Source organism: Cryptomeria japonica, chromosome 1 (genome assembly GCF_030272615.1).
Source record: "Cryptomeria japonica chromosome 1, Sugi_1.0, whole genome shotgun sequence".
NCBI classification, from domain to species: domain Eukaryota; kingdom Viridiplantae; phylum Streptophyta; class Pinopsida; order Cupressales; family Cupressaceae; genus Cryptomeria; species Cryptomeria japonica.
Genome location: NC_081405.1, coordinates 511,758,909 through 511,780,861, shown reverse-complemented (window position 1 = coordinate 511,780,861; position 21,953 = coordinate 511,758,909).

Here is a 21,953-nt window from a genome sequence, read left to right as displayed (position 1 = left end):
GTTGCTACTTTTGATCACAACTCTACTGAATCACTTCCACCTCTGTTGCTACTTTTGATTACAACTCTGCTGAATCACTTCCACCTGATCTCTCTCTTGGTCCTAATGATTGTATTTCCTGGATTGTGGTTCGTCGAAGGCGGAAGGGAAGGTCTTCTCCCTTTGTCCTAACCTCTCCCTCTCAAGGTTTGGGTGTCTCTTCCCCTCCTTGAGTTGGGTCTAGTTTGTTTTTTATCTGTTTGTTGTAAAGGGGCTTGCTCCCTTGGTTTGTTTTGTCTTTTTGATAGTCTCTGACTATGTTAAGGGTCGGCGCCTTAGTTAACACTGCTTTTTTAATCAAAAACATTCTCGATGTTTCCAATATTTATCTTCTCAACTACCATTTAGACCAAGTCAGATTATAAATTGAATGTAATGTAAGATGCTAGTCACTCTTCTCGGAGTCCAGCTCTGCAAAGCTGCTAGGAAATAGTCATTATAATGTTTTATGATGTTCGATATAATTTCTGCTCTGTTTGTCCCTTGTTTTTGTTTATGCTCTATCTCTGCCCTCCATCACAACAGTCCATATAGTCAGGAAAGTCTATTTCTGCAATTTGATATTTGCCAATGAAGACCTCCAATGTGTTGTTCCCTGAAAGGCTTGTCTTATTGATGTTACACAAGTAAAGAGAAAAATAGTAAATTCCCTGGCCATGATTAAGCCAGTTCAAAATGAGAAATTCTTCCCCTTCTTGTGGTGTAATAGAAGTCATTAATACTGATACAGGTGGTTCGTTTTTCATGCTCCCAAAAGTGGAGTCATTCGTTCCCATATTTGCTGTTAACGACACCTGAAAAGTTAGCCACATTCGATCATATTGGTCTTGGGGAAACCTGTACCACGACCACAACATTACATTAGATAACATCAATATATCTTTTCATTACAACAACAGAAAAAGTTTACAAGAAACAGTAACTGCCAATCGAAATCGTGATTAAGCTTACCCAAAATTTATACGAGACATGGGAACTAAAGCGTTGTAGTTGAAATCAGTAAAATTATTATACATTGTAGATTGTAGCGGCTTCAACTCAATGGTTGAAATGAAAACATAATAACTCTTTTCTGTATGTAAATTCTAGCCAGGCATAAACCCAGACTATCGCTTTTGGGGGTCAAGATGATTTCAAAATAGCTATTGAAACCGTTTTGTAAACCACTCACGTCGATTTTTGCCCATTTCATTCCCTATATAAATAAATCAAAGACGCTTGCTAAATGAAGATCTTCAAATCCTTCAAAAGAAAATCTCGGCCTTACCAGGTAAAGTAAATGAGACTTCATGGGGAGTAAGTAACAATATTTTTTTGGTTCCAGATTTGTAAAATAGGCCATAGCCTGTTATTGATAGTCAATATTATTAAGACCCAACCTGGTGGAAGTGTTTCTGAATTTTATAAACGACGAATCTGTAATCCACTCTAATCCTCCATCCGTTTTATTAATTGAAACGCCACATTTAATACTCAGAAAACCTTCATAAAAAGCAAGACAAGGGGATAAGGAATCCTTCAGAAATCCTTGCAAACTAAGTAAAATTATATTGGAATGAATTACAACTTACCATCTGTATTTGTGAGCGACCATGCACTGTACAATCCAATGAAAGCTATAATTGTTACCAATGTTAAACATGTGAATTTCATGACGATCAATGCAAGCAAGAAGGCAATGAATGAGAAATAATGCTGCAAACACTTATGCATACTGAGCTGTGGCATCGATATTTAGAGTTATAATATAGTAGTTTTGATTTTCAGTGTTTATATAAGAAAACATTAAAAACTACGGCAGAATCTTATATTTTGAATGGTCTTCTTTATACCAGACCCAGAAGTCATATCTTTATCCTTCCCCTTTCCAGTTCCCTTAGCGGGGGTATCCATGTCAAAATCCCCATCCAATTTCATATCAAAACCCTCATCTTCATTGTCATCTAGTTCCTTCGACTCCTCTTCCAAGGTAGAAAAATAAGTGATAGAGTGTTGAATAGAGGTGTTCTTAACATTATTATATAAAAGTAACATTTCCCTGTCATGCATGGGCAAATTGCTATCCGGGTTAAGCTTGAAATCCTTTATAGTAGTGTTCAAGTAACAATATAGGTAGAAAGGAATTGACACCATATCTTGTGGTAGAAGTGATTCAAGAACACAAAATGGTAGCCATAAACACGAGAGTATATACCATCAAGAGTGACATATTGCATCACAACAAACAAAACCCATCTCCATACGTTTTTAATCACCCTCAGCGAGTAATAGGTCTTGTTGGATTTCACCAATTTGGCTTTCTTAGAGTCTTCCTTCGGGAACCACTTACTAGCAGCCTTTGTGATCTTTCTATCCCTGTAGAATTTTTTGCCCTCCATTGGCATCCTAGTGACTTCAACAACCATACCTTCAATAATATCCACCTTCCTTCCACCTATGGTGATTCTTCCCTCCTTCCATTTCTTCTTGAATACCCTAGTAATAGTGGGGCTTTTGCTAAGAATTCACTCCATATACCTCATCATTTTAGCAGCTTCCAGAATAGCTCATGCTTTGGACTTCTTCTTCCATTCATCATAGGTAAGTGGTTCAATCCTCTTTTTGTTCCCTCAAATTGCAGCCACAGTAGATTTTCTCATACCCTTCACAACACAGAACTGAACAAGAACAATAGCCAAAATGTAGAAATTCGAAACCCTTGAAAAAGAAATGGACACCTAGAAAGCATGCAAGGTCCTGTTTGCATTAAACACCAGCTCGTCCTTCAAGCGCAACCCTTTAGGATTCATTATAGAAACTTTTATTGGTAAGTACATTGTTATCATCAATTATCGCTCCCTCTTTTCCATGCAATCTATCATTAATGAGGATAGAACATAGATCATTAGGAAGATCTAGCTCATTTCTTATTAGTCCCCCACGCCTAGCCGGCCCAGGCTTCCCCTTGGCCGCCCCATCAAAATTAACTTTGATCCAACCGGTCAGAAGAAAAGACCAATTGCTGCTATCCCTCTTATCCTTCTTGTCATTCCTATCTAAAGAGGCAGAAACATTCCAATTCTTGAAAAGTTCCAACTTGTCCTTGTTCTTGAAAATAATAGATTTACCATCTGCTTTTAGATTTTCCACAATGACCCGCTTGATTTTAGTAAAAACCACTTCCGGAGAGGAGTAGGAATCTCTGAAGATTATGTTGTTCCTCTCTTTCCAAATCAAGCTTATTCATGTTATTTTTCAATTGATTTTGAGTTTAGTTGAAAGAATGATTTAATATAATTATATATTAATAAGTGGTGTATTATATTGTAATTTTGATCCATCCCTTGATCTTTTTTCATTCCAATTTACTTTCACTTACATACATTGCAATACATTCATTCATAATTCTCGATCAAATTTTTAATATGTTTGTAATTATTGCTTGAGTGATTACTTGAAATATTTGAGATGAAGATAATTTGTTACACCTATGAAGGATAATGAGCATTAGTAAATGTATTTAGCAATTGTTTTATGTGTAGTTCGTAAATTTCAGCTATATTACTAAATTTATATATACATGCCAATTCACTATGAATATATAATGGAGAATGAATACAATAACATAATTTAAGTTTTATGTATATTCTATTGTACATGGTGTAGTTTATCCAATTCTATTATTGTTTTAATATTCATTCACTTGGTATTAGAACCCAAATTGAAAGGTCATATAAAAGATAGAATATTAGGTTCCTCTTGAAGTTTAGAGGGAAGGAAATCTATAATGTTGTTTAAGTGAACAATAATATTCTTTAAAGGAAACAATCTATTATTCAGTTTTAGCAGTTTTGTTGTTTTTAAATAAAAAATTGGTATTGCTATCAAAAAGAAAATCACCTAGCTAAGGAGGATTTACGGGTTTCAAAGAGCATTGTGTTTTTAACAAATACCGAACTCAATGGAAACCACTAAGAAAAGATGTGATGATTGAATACTTAATTAGAAATCACCACTCAATATTTGATGTTGCTCTTTGTGAAAGAAAGGTAACTCAAAAGAAAGCCGCACTTAAGGAGAAGCAATTGTCAAAAAAATCATCACTTTAGAAATCTACCTTATGGGAATCAAGGTAGAAGATAAAAGAATTAAAATAGAGAAAATAAAGAGAGATTGTATATATTAAGCATAATAAGGTATTATAATGTTGTCTGACTAAGATTTAGGTTATTCCATAAACAACATCATTATTAAAAATATATAAACTTAAAATTTATAGAATATCTTTTTAAAACCATCTTACAAAACCATATATCAGCTCCAATGTTGAAAATACTTTAAAAATATAAAATCAAATATTATATAGACTAATTACAAACTTCAAAGGAGAGAGAGCATACATAAATAAAATAATTTTGAACTTCCCCAAAACTACAGATGCGACAATGGACAAGTTGGAGTAGTAAATGATAATATGTTTGAATCCCTTCAAATCCTTATGATGATCTAATTTTATTGTTTTTATTTAATACTAGGATTGATTACAGAAGAGAAGGATACAAAAGTGATAAGTTCAGCCAAAGTAGTTGGGACTACAATCTCCAATGCTCCTCCTTAATATCAATTATGAGTTTTGATTGCATTCTTAGTCTCTTACACTAATGGTTCGGCTTCTAAATCGTATAGTTCTAAAGATCAAACCTAGGAAATCCCATGTCATTTTTGGGATTCTCTAACCATGAGCTCTAGAAATTTTAGTAACCAGTCCATCATAGGTTAAGGTGTGAAATACTTGTTTTTTCAACATCTCCCATAGAGTCACACTATTGGTGCTTGGGGATCCTAATCAACTCTATTGGCCTAAACATATTACTTCTTCAATTCTTTATTGATAAATTCACCCATATTTTCCTCACCTTAGAAAACTAATATCCTCCTCTCACATTCTTATCTTTTAATCAAATCTTCATTATTTCTTGTTGTGCTCCAATTCTCTACAACTATTGTGGCACTTTCTTCAAACACTTGTTTTTCAACACTTAAAAAGTTTAAATCCAAAACTTCTAATTGCGTGTAGATGTCTTGCTAGGCAACAATTTATTTGAATCAAAACATTTCCTTCTTTGAATATTCATACTTTGGATGATTTTGATCAAGATACAACCATTTATAGTTAAACAAGTTTTTTTATCATACATGTAAGTCTTTGCCAATTTGAACTAGAAATCCATTCATAGTCCATTTTTTAACATCTTGTCATAGAATCATTTTTATAGGATATGTCCCAACACATATTTTTAGAATGCTTACTCATTCCACACATATTATAAGGATGTCAATCCCAAGGCATGTATTACAATGGGAACTTCTGATACAATGCCTTCCTTGGGATTTTTTTCTTGAACTAGTAGCTTCATTTTCTTTTCTTATGACATATCCAAGGCCCTCATACTTTGGCCTCATTATTGGTTTAATAGGCTCTTTGATTCCATGTTCATGATTTCACAATCTATTACCTTTATAACCCATTTTCTCCATGATTTTAAAAGAAATGTTCTTTCCAAACCATCCTTTGTTATCAATATCACAATATGCAAAATTTGTAATTTTAGACATACTCTACCCCTCAACCTCATTTTTTATACCAACAACTTCCTGCAAATTAACTATTTGATCAAAAGAACAAAACATATCTTCTGTCCCACATGAGACTTCATAAACAAATGGCTTACTTTCAAACACTCATTTTCTTTTTTTAATACTTCTAGCTTCTTTTTAAAATATTCATTGGCCCTCTTGACTTTCACCAATCCCTTTTCAAGAATATCATTTGCACAAGAATTTAAATACATTTCCTTTCTCAACTTCTTTATAGATTCTATCAATTTATCTTTCAAAAAGTCTTTCTCACACATTAAATTTGCATTTTTCTCTCTTCACTTTTTCTTTTAAATCTTCATTTTCCTTTTTAACTTTCTCTAATTCTTTTTCAAGATCATCAATTTTAAATAGATATTCATTTTTTTCTTTTGCAAACTCCTTCAAATTTGTTATCACTTTAGAATTACAACCTTTAACATTCATCACTTCTTCTAAATTATCCTTTTCCTTCTTTACTATTTTTTCAAATTTTCCCATTGAAATAAAAATCAAAACTTACCTTTCTTAGACACTTGAATATGTTTTTTCTACTGCAAATTACCTCCTTTACACAACTTCATGCACCTTCAGTCTTCCACAATTTTCTTTATCGTATGCAGTTTTTGACCCACCCTTTAATTTCTCCTCATCACTCGTTTTAAAGGCACTTGTCACTGATACTTTTGGTGGATCAAATGGCCCTAATATGACCTTCTCGACTCAACATATTTGTGTGTCACATGCACTATGTGCAAGGACACATGCTTAGGTCCTCCTGAATAGCCTATTGAGCCTCCCATTAACACATTTGATTATAAGATCCATCATATATCCAGTACAACACATGAGATGGTAGGGACTACAACATATCTTGGAGAGTTGCTGCATGCTAGACATGATGAGGATCTTTGATCTTACCAGGATAATATAGTGATAAATTTGAACTTGTAATTTCATTGTGCATTTTGATTTAAATTAATATTCATCAAAGTAATTAGTATGTATTAATGTCTATTTATGTGTTTTTTAAAATAGTTTTTGACCAAGGAGAACATTACATAGGTCTAGCATGGCACTATTTTGACCTTTTCATCTAGCCTTGAGACTTACATGGTATATTATTTGCAATAATGACATTTGTCTCCCTCTTTTTATTCAGATGAGTCTTCAATATACCTATCAAAGGTCTTATTTTTTGTATCTTTATCAATTGTACAGAAACATGGCATTTCTTGGTCAATGTCTTATTGCTAAAATATTCATTAAAAATTTGGGTAGCCCACAATTGAACAGTTCATGTTGACCTCTTTCCTTCAAAATTTTCTATAATGCTCTCATCAATTTCAAGTAACCATTTTACATTTCTTGAAGGTCTGTGATTTGGATTTTGACTTTCTTCCAAATAAATATCTTCATTTCTCTTGTAATTTTGTGATAGACAACGTTCAATTATTTCATTGCTTTCAATGTTATGAATGTGTTCAATTTCAATGTTATCAACATATTCATTTCAATATCAATTACAACGTTTTGATTTGCAATGTCCATATTTTCATATTCAATTTGATGTTCAACATTTTCAATATCAATTCCAACATTTTTATTTCAATTTCAATATCATGTTCAATATTTTGATATTCAAATTCATTTTCACTTGAAATAACATTTACATGTGCATAAGAGGCCTCACCTTGATCAATATTTGACATAAGTTGTCTTGTCTTCTTATGACTTTCTTTATCTTTTTCTCTACATGGTTCAATTTTCTCTAATGTGAGTTTTTTCTTGCCTTTTTGTTTGCGATGACTATTGCTCCCCATTATACCTAAAAGATGCACAAAATTGATTAATAAACTAAATTTTGTGTGAGAAACTGCACCGAAAGATGAAATTTGTCTATATCAAACTAAAAACTTATGTTTTGCAACTGCAAAAGGAATGTCGAAACCAATGGAATGCTAAAAAGTGACCTATTGTCCTTTTTTTATATGGCTCATTAAATGGATATCAGAAATAACATCAAATATCTTATCCTCTATGATTCATTGTCTCTCAACTAATTGTGTCACCATCCATCTTGTCTGAACTTAAATTCCTATATATTTTCTCTTATATCTTTTTATACTAATATCTAACTTCTCTTACCCTTTACTCTTTTTTAAATAGCTTGTTCATAGTCATAATATGACTTAATATTGTTGTCTTTATAACTCATGAAGAAGTATTACTACATGAAGACTTTATATTGGTTTGGGTTTGGTTCAAATAATAGAGAAAGTCACTTGATATTATGATAATTGGTAGCTAAATATATCTTTGAAGTGAACATCAAAGTACATTTGTCATATTATTAGGATATTAAATATAGGATGGTGGTAAAATTTGAATTAATAATTTATGCTAATCCATTCCCTCCAACTAAAGAATGGTATGTATCCTCATATATTAGTTCATGACATCCAAAAAATGGGATTGATATTATGGGAAGATAAATTGAATTACTATACATAATTACAATAAAAGAAACCACAATATAGTGATTTATGTAGAGAAAACTCTTTTGCGAGAAAAACCTCACTCTTCATAAGTTACAATGTATATTATTCAACAAGATTAAAATATAGTTGAGAAAGCTTCGCATAGGAGAATAAAAAACTAGAGATCTAATGGAAAATTGATAGCTATAATACTCTTACACACAACCTCAAGATCTCATACATGGAATATATAGGAGATAGAAAACATGAAGATGTCAATGGTATTATAAAACTATGATCTGAAACCACCCAAAAATTAGTGTCCAACTTATCTATAATCCAAGATACCCCATGATTTGTGAAAGAACACTCTTACATGTGTAAGTCCTCTTTATGAATAATTTATGTTTCCAACACTTTTTTATTTTTTTCACTTAGTAGACTTGAATTTTAGAGTTCTAGATAATCTCTTCTAAGTCCTTCAAACTAGACTTGAAACTTGAAAAAATGAAAACTTTAATATCTTCAAATCTAGACATGATCTTGCAACTAAAATCTATCAATCTAGTTATTTTGCTAATTTGTAGGTTTGTGCGAACTTTCTAAGCAATCTACGATCAAATGTAAAATTAATATAAATAGTAAAAGTATATAATTGAAAGGTTGAGACACCATTTTTCAAACAATTTCTCATGATTTGAACATAGAATTTCCAAGTTTATTTCCTAAACCAATGAAGTAAAAGGAGAATAGAATCTTGCAGCAAACAATGATCACATGCTTATTTTCTTTATCATTTCTTCACTTTCATTCTTTATATCATGATATAATAAACCATTGATCAATTTGAGATTTTTTAATTGTAATTCTTTCCTTATACCCACATAATAATGTATGTAATTTTATTTGGGAGTTTAAGTATTTTCAAAAGAAATGTAAATTATAAATTTTTGAGTTAAGACACCAATTTAGAATCCATTCCAAATTTCTTCACTTTCATTGTTTATATCATGATTTAATAAACCATTGATCAATTTGAGATTTTTTAATTGTAATTCTTTCCTTGTACCCACATAATAATGTATGTAATTTTATTTGGGAGTTTAAGCATTTTCAAAAGAAATGTAAATTATAAATTGAGTTAAGACACCAATTTAGAATCCATTTCAAATTTCTCTTGTAGAGGTAGTTATTGGTACATAGAATGAGTATATATGTTAGTTATAGAAGCATTTTCATTTATGTTAGAATTTTTTTGAGGAAATAACCTTTTTGAATTTTTAGTTTAGGAAATTTCGTTTGAAGTTGCAATTTATTTATTAAAAGATAATTAAAAGATCTTGCCTATTTTATTTTGTACATTCCCACTATTGATGGTGATTTATGTTGAGTTTTATTATCTTTGACTTCAATAATTTGATGAATGATAATTAAGTTTCTTGAAATAGAGGGAGTTTGTAAATTTTACACATGTAATATGCTAGTTGTATACACTTAAACAATTACAACCATTTTTTTTGGTAGCTCTTGACATTTTTTTTAATCAATAAAAGGCCAAAGCCAAAGAAATTTTATTAATTAAAAAAGTAATTACAACTCCATTCACCGTCGGCACCGATAGGAAAGAATGGAGGGAAGAAAACCTCTTGTCTCACCCAGATCCATTGGAGGATCAGAATCTAATGTTATAGTTAACTGATAATTTAGTAGAAGATACACGAGTCCCTTGGTAAATTACATCCCGGCTAAAATAGCTTGAAATAAAATTTTGACCAAGATTTATGATGCACTGAAAATTGTCCCTTTCTTGAGAATGATGTCTTCGAATATGATGCCCCAACGACAACTCTAACCTTTATTCCTTTGTTGCAAATCTCGCGAAAAATAGGTACAGACTATTCCACTAATCTGCAAAGGATCTTAACACACATTATGACTAAGATCGATGTCGGGAGAAACAATACAAAGCATGAATGAAATAAACAACATCAAGAAACTACTTGTTTGATTAATAATGCCCCACTTCTCTCAAAGGGTTAAGCCCCTATAAGATAACCGTGACCATCTCTACAAAAACCTTCGGACCTATTCTACATTAAATCGCTTCAAGAGATGTTAGCCCACAAATATACTATATCTATGATGCCAATCCTTTACCAATAAAGAAGCAACAACTATAGAGCTATCAGAAATGAAAAGAACTTCAAATCCAAAACCTTGCCTATATCAAAGTAGAGAGATATCATAGCACTATGCTGGTAGATGGGGAGCCATTCAGATAAAGGATCAATAAGACCCCACAACTCCTTACAAAGAAACCAAAGATAAAACATAGATCAGAACCTCTCTGGAGATATAATAAGGTCAGTTCTTCCCAACATTCCACTAGATAAAACACCAAAGAGAGAATTCCCAAAATAAGGTTGTCCTGCTGAATTGAATTCTACAAAAAATAAAATATAAAATGTACCAGGGCTATTACAGCTATGGTCAAACCATTGGAGGAGTTAAAGGTACGCAATGTACCCCATCCACATGATCATAGATGCACGAAGGTGAAATATTAACAGAAGTATCTACAACATCATATATATAGCCACATGAAATGCAAATGTGTTAATATGTCGGCCTTGCATTATATGAGCACACCTGCATCTATGTGTGTATACTTATGTTGAGATAGATACTTCATTAATAAAACATATAGCATAAAAATGCATCCTTTCTACATCCTAATATCATTGATTTAAATATGTGAAAGCCACTAAGAAAGTTATTACCTATCATAGGAGTTATCTTAAGCGTCCACACATGATAGTAGTTATCTTGAGTATCTAGTTACTATATACATATAACTTCAAAAAGCAAGTCAGTTGCTATCTAAAAATAGTAAAGTATAAAATTCTTTCATACAGATTAGCTTAGCTTAGATTAAATAGATTGTCACAATAAAATCTTCCTCAAATGGTAGTCCCTTTCCCTTAAGCCTCTACCTGGTCTGATGAAGAGCCCTTTAGTGAATCAGAGGATTTCAGATTCTCCATCTCGGCTATCATGTCCCTATTGAGACCTTTGTCTCAAAGGTATATTGCCAGCAGTGGCTGTAGGGAGGAATTTTCACATTGAACCACCACATGAGGAAATTGACATTCCTCTGGATGATGGGCCTTCTATTGGCAAACTTCACGGTATTATCATGAATCAGAATTGGGAATCGAGGAACTTGGCAATTGTTTTGCATGAAGATATCATAATGCCTTGGCTTGGGGGCCAAGAGATGAGAATTCGCATTCACCATTACTCAGTCAAGCTCTATGAGAATGCTTTTCTTAAAAACCTTTAAACATAATTCCCTGATGAAATCCCTATTAGGCTCGAAATGGAGTACTACGACTAGGAACATAGAGGAAATATCAAAATTTGCTCTGGTACTATCCTCATTGGTGATGAAATCTTCCCCTAAAATTTTAGTAACCCCATTGACGAGCAAATCATGAGGAAATTTCAAGAGGCTTGTCAGTTGGGCTACCTTTATTTCCCCAAGAATGGTCATTTATCTTTTAGAGCTTGAGAGCTTGAGTATAGTATCCATAGTAATTTGAATTTTGCTTAGCAATGAATGAAGAGACAGAGAAAAACTAGTGATTATAAAGCTAGAAGTTTGTCTCGAAAGTCAAGTGTGAGAATGAAGTGAATTTAATTGAGAATGAGCTAGAATGATTAAAACATTGGTGATAGTACTTGCTTGAGAGGCATATCGCATATAAATGAATGCAAGACCATCCTCGAGATTCCCTCATTCAATGTCATACATGCTTAGTGTATGGTTAATATATGCATGATCAGCATGTGCGGAGATGATTGATACAACTCAACTGGCGAGGTGAATTTCTCAGAAGAGGGTATGGCTGAGTTTCACAATTCGAAGTGGGTTAATGAGGTGGATTAAAGAGTGCTGAAATATGTCATGTCCAAGGTAATTATGGGGGAGGGATATCTAACACTTATGATAGTTAGGATCACCGAGACAATGATTTTGTGGAAATCTCCATTGAAATAGCCCAAGCCTCGAAGGTGAGAAGGTGGGAAGATGTAGGTGTATATACATATGTATGTATGAATGGATATGTATATATAAATTTATATGTATATATAAATAAATATATATATATATATATATATATATATATATATATATATATATATATATATATATATATATATATATATATATATATATATATATATATATATATATAAGCGGGAAGGTGGGTGGATGTAGGTATATATATATATATATGAATGAAATATTTATATATGTATGAGAATGACTGAATATAAATCTGACTTATATTAGCATATATATATATATAGTCACACACATATATACATATAATTACATATATATATATATATATATATGTGAAAGTGTATATATATATATATATGAATATATATATTGGTGTGATTCCTTAAGATGGGATTGCTAAAGGGAGGCCAAGCTCAACTGACAATTTGGACGAATCGGTTTGACATCTAACAATTAACCCACATGCACCTAGGAATCACTCTGGTTTATATTTAAATATACCAGTAGGAGCTTCTAATGTGACCACGAGCTCATCTTTTGAACTTCGAATCGAAGTGAGCACCTGTATTCGGTCACACCTTATTAGTCATCGAAAGACCCTCAACAAGGTTACCCCGATCCCTGACAAACAAGTATGTGGTTCCTAAACACACCTCCATCGTGTGTCGACATAACCCAAAAAATGCCTGTCTGATAGCTGATGACAGACCTGATCACCAAAGACAGATCCATTGGATATCGACGTAGCTTCTTATTGACTCCTTCGATGGCCGATAACACTTTGATGACCTAAGGAGGATCCATTGAACAATGGCATAGCTTCCTTGCAGTCCTCTCAATAGCTGATGACAAGTCGATCACCTAAGGAAACATCATTGGGTATCAGTGTATCTCCAATCTTGAACCTTTTATAGTCAATGAAAACCCTGATTGCCTAAGGTGAAACCATCGGGTATTGATGTAACACCCAACAAGTCCACCTGATAGTCGATGCTACCCTGATGATCAAAGATGACTTCATCGGGTCATCGAGATGACTTCAAATCTACTACTCTGAGCTCCGTAATAGATGGTTCTTAAGATGGGCTTGCTAAAGAGAGGTCAACAAAAGTAGAAGGGGTAAAAGAATGAGCCTAGAGTGGTTAAAGTGCCTAAAAGTGATAAGGATAAGCTATTGCTAGCATATGAGAGACCAGGAGGGAGAATTATCCTCCAATTGGGGATGACATATGGATTTTGCTAGACTAATGGAGGCATTGCCTTAACAAGCGTAGCATTGGTTTTGCCTAGGATTAGAACTCCATACCTACTATTCCTAAGAAAGCAAGATCAACTGCTCTGTTGTTTCTTACGAGGTCGTAGGACACAATATGACCCCTAATGACATGATTTGTTGTCTTAAGGGGTCCTATGGTGTCGTTAGGGGTCATATGGTGTCCATAGGAGTCATATGGTGTCTTGGGACACCATAGGAGCCCTTAAGACACAATATGACCCCTTAGGACAAAATATGACCCAAAGCGACCCAATATGGTGTCATTAGGGGTCATATGGTGTCCTAAGAGGTCATAAGAATTCATGGGAGACCATATGACCCCTATGGACACCATATGACCCCTAACGACACTAAAGGACCCCTTAAGACACCAAATCATGTCGTTAGGGGTCATATTGTGTCTTACAAGGTCGTAGGTCACAATATGACCCCTAACGACATGATTTGGTGTCTTAAGGGGTCCTATGGTGTTGTTAGGGGTCATATGGTGTCCATAGGGGTCATATGGTGTCCCATGAACCCTTATGACCTCTTAGGGAACCATATGATCCCTAATGACACCATATTGGGTTGCTTTGGGTAATATTGGGTTGCTTTGGGTCATATTGTGTCCTAAGGGGTCATATTGTGCCTTAAGGGGTCCTATGGTGTAAATATGACCCCTAACAACATGATTTGGTGTCTTAAGGGGTCCTATGGTGTCACAAGACACCATATGACCCCTAACGACACCATAGGACCCCTTAAGACACCAAATCATGTCATTAGGGGTCATATTCTATCGTTGTGGGTCATATTGGGTTGCTTTGGGTCATATTGTGTCCTAAGGGGTCGTATTGTGTCTTAAGGGGCCCTATGGTGTCGTTAGGGGTCATATGGTGTCCATAGGGGTCATATGGTGTCTTGGGACACCATAGGACCCCTTAAGACACAATATGACCCCTTAGGACACAATATGACCCAAAGCGACCCAATATGGTGTCATTAGGGGTCATATGGTGTCCTAAGAGGTCATAAGGGTTCATGGGACACAATATGACCCCTAATGATGCCATCAAACCCATTAAGACACCAAATCATGTCGTTATTGGTCATATTGTGTCTTACGGGGTTGTAGGACACCATATGACCCCTAACGACACCATCGGACCCCTTAAGACACCAAATCATGTCGTTAGGGATCATATTGTGTCCTATGACCCCGTAAGACACAATATGACTCATAATGACATGATTTGGTGTCTTAAGGGGTCCGATGGTGTCACAAGACACCATATGACCCCTAACGACACCATAGGACCCCTTAAGACACCAAATAATAACATTAGGGGTCATATTGTGTGTGTGTGTGTCTCTCTCTCTCCCTCTCCTTCTCTCTCTCCCCCTCTCTCCCTCTCCTCTCTCTCTCTCTCTCTCTCTCTCTCTCTCTCTCAACCATTCTGTAGATTCCAATGGCCAACAGTTTGGGTCCTATATTTTCTGTCGAGGATCACGGGGTTTCAGACAGCTAGAGACAAATTTGTGCTTTTGGGAGATTCTTTAAGTGAAAAATTACATTGTCAATCATGAAGGAGCATATGTGTGGAGGGAAATGGGGAGTAGTAGTTGTCGGAAGTCTAAATGCAAAAGAAAACTTTCAAATGACCAGGTTGAAGTGTATAGAGAAAGAGATAGAGAATGTCATAGGAGGAAAAGACAAGGTATGTTAAATATTGCTAATATTACTTCAACTAAAGAGGAAATTGAAATTGAAAATGTGCCACAAGTTATTGAAAATGAAAATGTAAATTTTGAAATTGAAAATATTGAAAATTTTGAAAATGTTGAAAGTGATAATGAAAATGCTCAACATGTGGAAAATTTTGACATAGGAGGTGAAAATGTGGAAAACTTTAACATTGAAGGTGGAATTGCCTCACCAAGTGAACCATATGTAACACCTAATTACTTTATAAATGAAGACCCTCTCATGGATGAAAGACAAATTCCAAATCCAAGACCTTCAAGAACCCCAAAATGGTTATTTGAAATCGATGAGAACATTATTGTGAATCTTGAAGGCAAGAGGTCAACAAGAACCGTTCGGTTGTGGGCTACAGAACTTTTCAACCAAAATTTTAGCAATAAGACATTGATCAAGCAATGCTAACTCTTTGTTCAATTGATAAAGATGATAAAGATGAGACCATTGCTAAACAAATTGAAGATTCATATGAACAAGAAGATGGAGAGAAATTCTATTATTGCAAAAAATCTATTTGATGCTCTCAATTCTATTGGAAAGAATACCAAAGAAAGAGATAAGAGAGCCACTCGAAGAGTGATTACAACCTCCTTAGTAAGCCATCAATTGAGGAAGGCTCGTCAAATGAGACAAACTTGTGTTAATTTTAACATAAACTATAAAACTTTGGATAGAGCACTTGCACGAAGACAAAGACTTGATGATCCACTTCAACAAGATACATGGGCATTTGGTGGGAGGCTTCCATGTATAGATAGAAAGTTGACTGACAATGTGAAGGAAGAGATTCAAAAATTTTGGCACTCTAATTCTAGAGTGTCACCCAATGTAAAGGACATTTTGAAATTAAGAATCGGCAACCGAGACCGCACATTGCATCCCAAACATTTCTAGGAATCAAGCCAAACAATGTTGTATAAAAAATTTTGTGAATTACATCCAACTTTGCAAATATCACAAAGGGCCTTTGAATCTTTGAAACCATTTTATTGTGTTCCTCTTAAGATTCGCAATACCTGTTGTTGCAAGTACCATGTGGAGTTTTCAATGTACCATGAACTTTTATGTCATATTCATTCTACAATGCATACTAATGAGATGTTGGAGGAGTGTGGTGCAATGCTATTTCTGAGATCATCAAGAGACTTGAAAGATCTATTTTTATGCCCTAGAGATGATGGCTGCTATTTCTATAGAAATGATTATTTGAATGAGAAGTGCTCAGAATGCGGTGGGTTGTCAAAGTTTGTTTCATGTTTTCATGAGGGTAGTGAACACGAGTTTGGAAATAATTATGTTGAGAAAAAAAGATACGAGATAGTGAAATATAATTTGAAGAGTGGAGGTGAAGGTTCTAGATGCGAATTAGTCTCAAGAGAAGTGAGTATTGCTGATTTTATATAGGATTTTAAGGAAAATCTTTTCTACAAGTATGCAAGGCACACCCATAGGTCTCAGTGGTTGGATCAATAGTTCAGGATGTGTAAGAACTCTTTCCTGATTGGCACTATTATAGTGGTGGTTGATTTTGCAGAGAACTATACATTACAACCACAGAATGAGGTACAGTCTCAGTACTACAATTCAGTCCAGATTGCTATTTTTGTTCACATTACATATAGACATGCTCCTGATAGTACAGAAGAGGACAGGAAGATAATCAGGGATTATCATTTTTATATGAATGATGATAGATCACACTCCTCCGAGTATGTGCAACATTCTTTCAAGAATTTTTTTGAGTTCTTGCATGAGAAAGATATTGCAATTGATCAACATATAATATGGTCAAATAACTGTATAGGTCAATTCAAGAATGCCCGTATGTTTTATTGGTTGAGTAGAATGCATGTGGAGAGGCGTAGACCTCATATTTGATGTTTTTTAAGGAAGGGCATGGGAAGGGAGAGCATGATGGAGCAGGTTCATGTTTGAAGAGAGCTCTAGTTAAGGAGAAATTGAGGATTTCAAGTGCGAATTTCTCTGATGCATGTGCTATTGTTGATTGGTGTAGTTCAGCATTGTCACATGGAGGTACTCTTGATTCAACAGTGAGCAGATTCTTTTGGTTGGTTGAGGAGGGAACAATGGAAGATAGATTGGATTGTCAAATAATTAAAGATTCTTCAAAGATGCATTCATTTCTCAGCTCAGATGCAAGTACATGGACCATTTGGACACAAGTGTTGGCTTGTTTTTGTCTAAGTTGTCTTCAGTGTGATTGGGATCAATGCGAGTCAAGTGAGTGGGTTGATATGTAGGTTCCCCACTATCTAACTCCTTTATCTCAAACAATATCCTTGTCAAACGATGACATGGAAAGTTCACTTGAGTATGATCTTCTATCAGATCTTGTATAGCCAGGACATGTGTTTGCAGTTGTTGCATCATAAGGGAATGAAGAGAGATCAAAATATTGGTTGGCATGATCTATACAGGGAAAACAAAAGCTAACACAACCAGTGATAGATGATGATGGGTTCACATATCCTACAGGTTCAGTTGTTGTTGTGGTAACTTGGTTGTGAACATACATGATTAGAAAGAATGGCATACCTGCATTTGAAGACTATGAGAGACACAAAACCATTATAATGTATTCACACCTTATTATAGCTACAAATGTCAAGTTGTTGAAGCATCAAGCAAAACCGAAAACCAAAGAGCTATGGAAAGTGACTACTGTTGATCATGAAGCAATACTGGATACTCTTAAACAAAGAGATGACCCTTTAGGAACACTTGAGTAGTAGGTCTTTAATGGTGCCTTATTTTTTTATCATGCATTTCATTTCAAACAATGATCATTAAACCTTAATGTTCAAGTTTGTTACGTGTATATTAAGGATGTGTTCAAAATGCAGGTCTATTGATGAACGTTTTTTTTGGGCAACGCGGTTTTTGCATGCACATAGTGAGAACACTCGATATAATTGGAAGGGATGTATTTTTGCAACACCACTTATGTTCATCCATGCAATTTATGTGTAGACTAACAATTCTTAAAAATATAGGTTCATGCTAGCTCATTCATCGTTGACAAGGCCCTCTCTTGGTGATGGTACATATTCCTTTGTGCATTGATGAGATTAAATTGTGGGTCTTGTTGTGTTTATTATCATGAAGATGATTCAAATGCATGTGGCTAGGACACATCTGCAGTGGATCAAACTATCATGACAGATGATCTATTGAATCAAACATTTGACATTGACTAGTCAACGTGGTCATCAAACTTTCACTCAGGTAACCTTGTCTATTTTTATTCATTAATGGTTTATAAAATAAAGTCAGTTAGATTTTGGCAATTGAATAACATTCTTTCATTTTCAGACGCTGACATCAGATGCACCTAATATTCTCTCCACAATGGAGCATGGTGTTCTCTAGCAGTAGCATCTTTGATGCTTTTGACAGTAGTATGAGTCAAATTAGTAAATTTGTATTTTGATGCTTCCCACAGGGCTTTGCAACTTCACATTGTGAGTGTGCCCCTGTTACAAATGAATTGTACTTTAATCAACATAGATGGTCTATGATGGCTATTTTGTAAGACTATATGGTTTTATTACATATATTGTACTTTAATCGACAAATAACAATATCCAAGTGGTGGTTGGCATGAGCTTGAATATGGTAAGTTGTATGCATCTTAGTTGAATATGATATGTTGTATACATCTTGAAGTTGAACTTTGATTAGACTTTGTCAGCATTTGATGAATCATAAATGTCATTTCATTATTAATCTTGTGAGTGTGAGGTGTAGGAATAATAACTAATTGAGAACATCAATTCAAATCCATAATACAGAGGATACTAATTTATTTATTGCAGTTTAGTGCAGAACTTATTTATTTTTTCTAATAATGAAATAGATACAACTGTATTGAGATAAAATGAAGCTTTTCTCTCATATGAAGATGTCACATTGGCAAATTGGTCTATATTATAATACACAAGATGTAAGTAAAATCAAAATGCTCTCATCAAATCCTTCCAAATTCTATGTTAACTTGTGACTCATTACTGTATGCTAGGAGAGGGAAGAGTGTGTGGCTTCAGGGTACAGTTTTGGACTTGAACCATATTGCATAAATCTCAAGGCTTCAACTTGAATATCATTAAAGGTTTCTGATTATTTACAAAATATCCTTTCATATCCCTTCATGGATGTCACATGTGTAGGGTATGACCCCGAGCATTCGATCAAGTGGGGGGGGAAAATAGGAGCATACGTAGGGTAATAATGCTTAACTGGACATGTCAGAGTCGATGGTTCATCATCACAATGAGTAGAAGGAGAAATCGGCCATGTGACAACATTCCATTGAGTGAGACTGACGATTTTTTTGCCAACCAAAAAATTCTTGCCCTAATAAAACCGTAGGGCAACTTGAAAAACTGAGATAGGCTTTCATAGGGACCCCTCTCATGGCCCTGTAGGTTCAAACAGATCATTCGCAGGTGCCATGAATTCTGAGTTAGGGCCCGTCAAAGTTTGACAACTTTGAGTACTTCGGGCACTCAAGGGACGACGTCGGTAGGGTATGACCCCAAGCGTTTGATCAAGTGGGGGGGAAAAATAGGAGCATGCATAGGGTAATAATGCTTAACTGGACATGTTGGAGCTAATGGTTCATCATCACGATGAGCAGAACGAGAAATCGACCACGTGACAACATTCCATTGAGTGAGACTGACGATTTTTTTGCCAACCAAAAAATTGCTGCCCTAATAAAACCATAGAGAAACTTGAAAAACCGAGATATGCTTTCGTAGGGACCCCTCTTGTGGACCCGTAGGTTTAAAAGGAACATTCGCAGGTACCACAGATTCCGAGTTAGGGCCTATCAAAGTTTGACAATTTTGAGCACTTAGGGTGCTCAAGGGACGACGTCGGTAGGGTATGACCCCGAGCATTCGATCGAGTGGGGGGGGGAATAGGAGCATGCATAGGGTAATAATGCCTAACTAGACATGTTGGAGCCAATGGTTCATCATCGTGATGAGCAGAATGAGAAATTGGCCACGCGACAACATTCCATTGAGTGAGACTGATGATTTTTTCGCCAACTGAAAAATTTCTGCCCTAATTAAACCATAGGGCAACTTGAAAAACTAACATAGGCTTTCGTAGGGACCCCTCTCATGGCCATGTAGGTTCAAACAGATTGTTCACAAGTACCACAAATTCTAAGTTAAGTCTTGTCAAAGTTTGACAATTTTGAGCACTTAGGGCACTCAAGGGACGACGCCGATAGGGTATGACCCCGAGCGTTCGATCGAGTGGGGGGCAAAATAGGAGCATGTGTAGGTTAATAATGCCTAACTAGACATGTCAGAGCCAATGGTTCATCATCGCGATTAGCAGAATGAGAAATCGGCCACGTGACAACATTCCATTGAGTGAGACTGATGATTTTTTTGACAACTGAAAAATTGCTGCCCTAATAAAACCGTAGGGTAACTTGAAAAACCGAGATAGGATTTCGTAGGGACCCCTCTCATGGCCCCATAGGTTCAAACGGGTCATTCACAGATGCCACAGATTTTGAGTTAGGGCCCATCAAAGTTTGACAGTTTTGAGCACTTAGGGCGCTCAAGGGACGACACCTGTAGGGTATGACCCTAAGCGTTTGATTGAGTGGGGGGGCAAAATAGGAGCATGCATAGGGTAATAATGCCTAACTAGACATGTTGGAGCCGACGGTTCATCATCACGATGAGTAGAATAAGAAATTGGCCACGCGACAACATTTCATTGAGTGAGACTGACGATTTTTTCACCAACCAAAAAATTGCTGCCCTAATAAAACCATGAAAAACCTAGATAGGCTTTTGTAGGGACCCCTCTTGTGGCCTCGTAGGTTTAAACGAGACATTTGTAGGTGCCACAGATTTTGAGTTAGGGTCCGTCAAAGTTTGACAATTTTGACCACTTAGGGCGCTCAAGGGACGACGCCAGTAGGGTATGACCCCGAGCATTCGTTCAAGTCGGGGGGGAAAAATAGGAGCATGCGTAGGGTAATAATGCCTAACCTGACATGTCAGAGCTGATGGTTCATCATTGCGATGAGCAGAATGAGAAATCGGCCATGCAACAACATTCCATTGAGTTAGACTGATGATTTTTTCGCAACCGAAAAATTGCTGCCCTAATAAAACTCAGAGTGTTCAACCAAGGTGGGGGGAAAAATAGGACCATACATAGGGTAATAATGAATTGTATCAAGTGTTGTTCATTAAATGAATTGTATTGTATTGTTCATTAAATGAATTGTATTGTTCATGAAATGTATTGTTCGTTGAATGAATTGTATTGTATTGATGATTAAATGAATTGTATTGTTCATAAATTGTATTGTTCATTAAATAGCCATTATTAACCATTGTTAATTATTGGAATGAAGATTAAAGATTTCCATGATAACACCACACATAGATGAGCAACAATTTATATGATCGAATATCAACTTCTGTATATATAAAAATGTCAAATGATTACAAATGTATGTCCATACACAAATATGGCATAAATGCCAACTGAAACAAAATGTATGTCTAAATACGTGAATGTATGTCCATATACAAAATATACATGCCAACTAGACATGTAAGCATCCCAAAACTATCTATAACATCCTAAGTTGTTGATGGATCATCAAAATTGATCCTCTTCGCCGCACTGCTCGGCTCTGAAGGATTC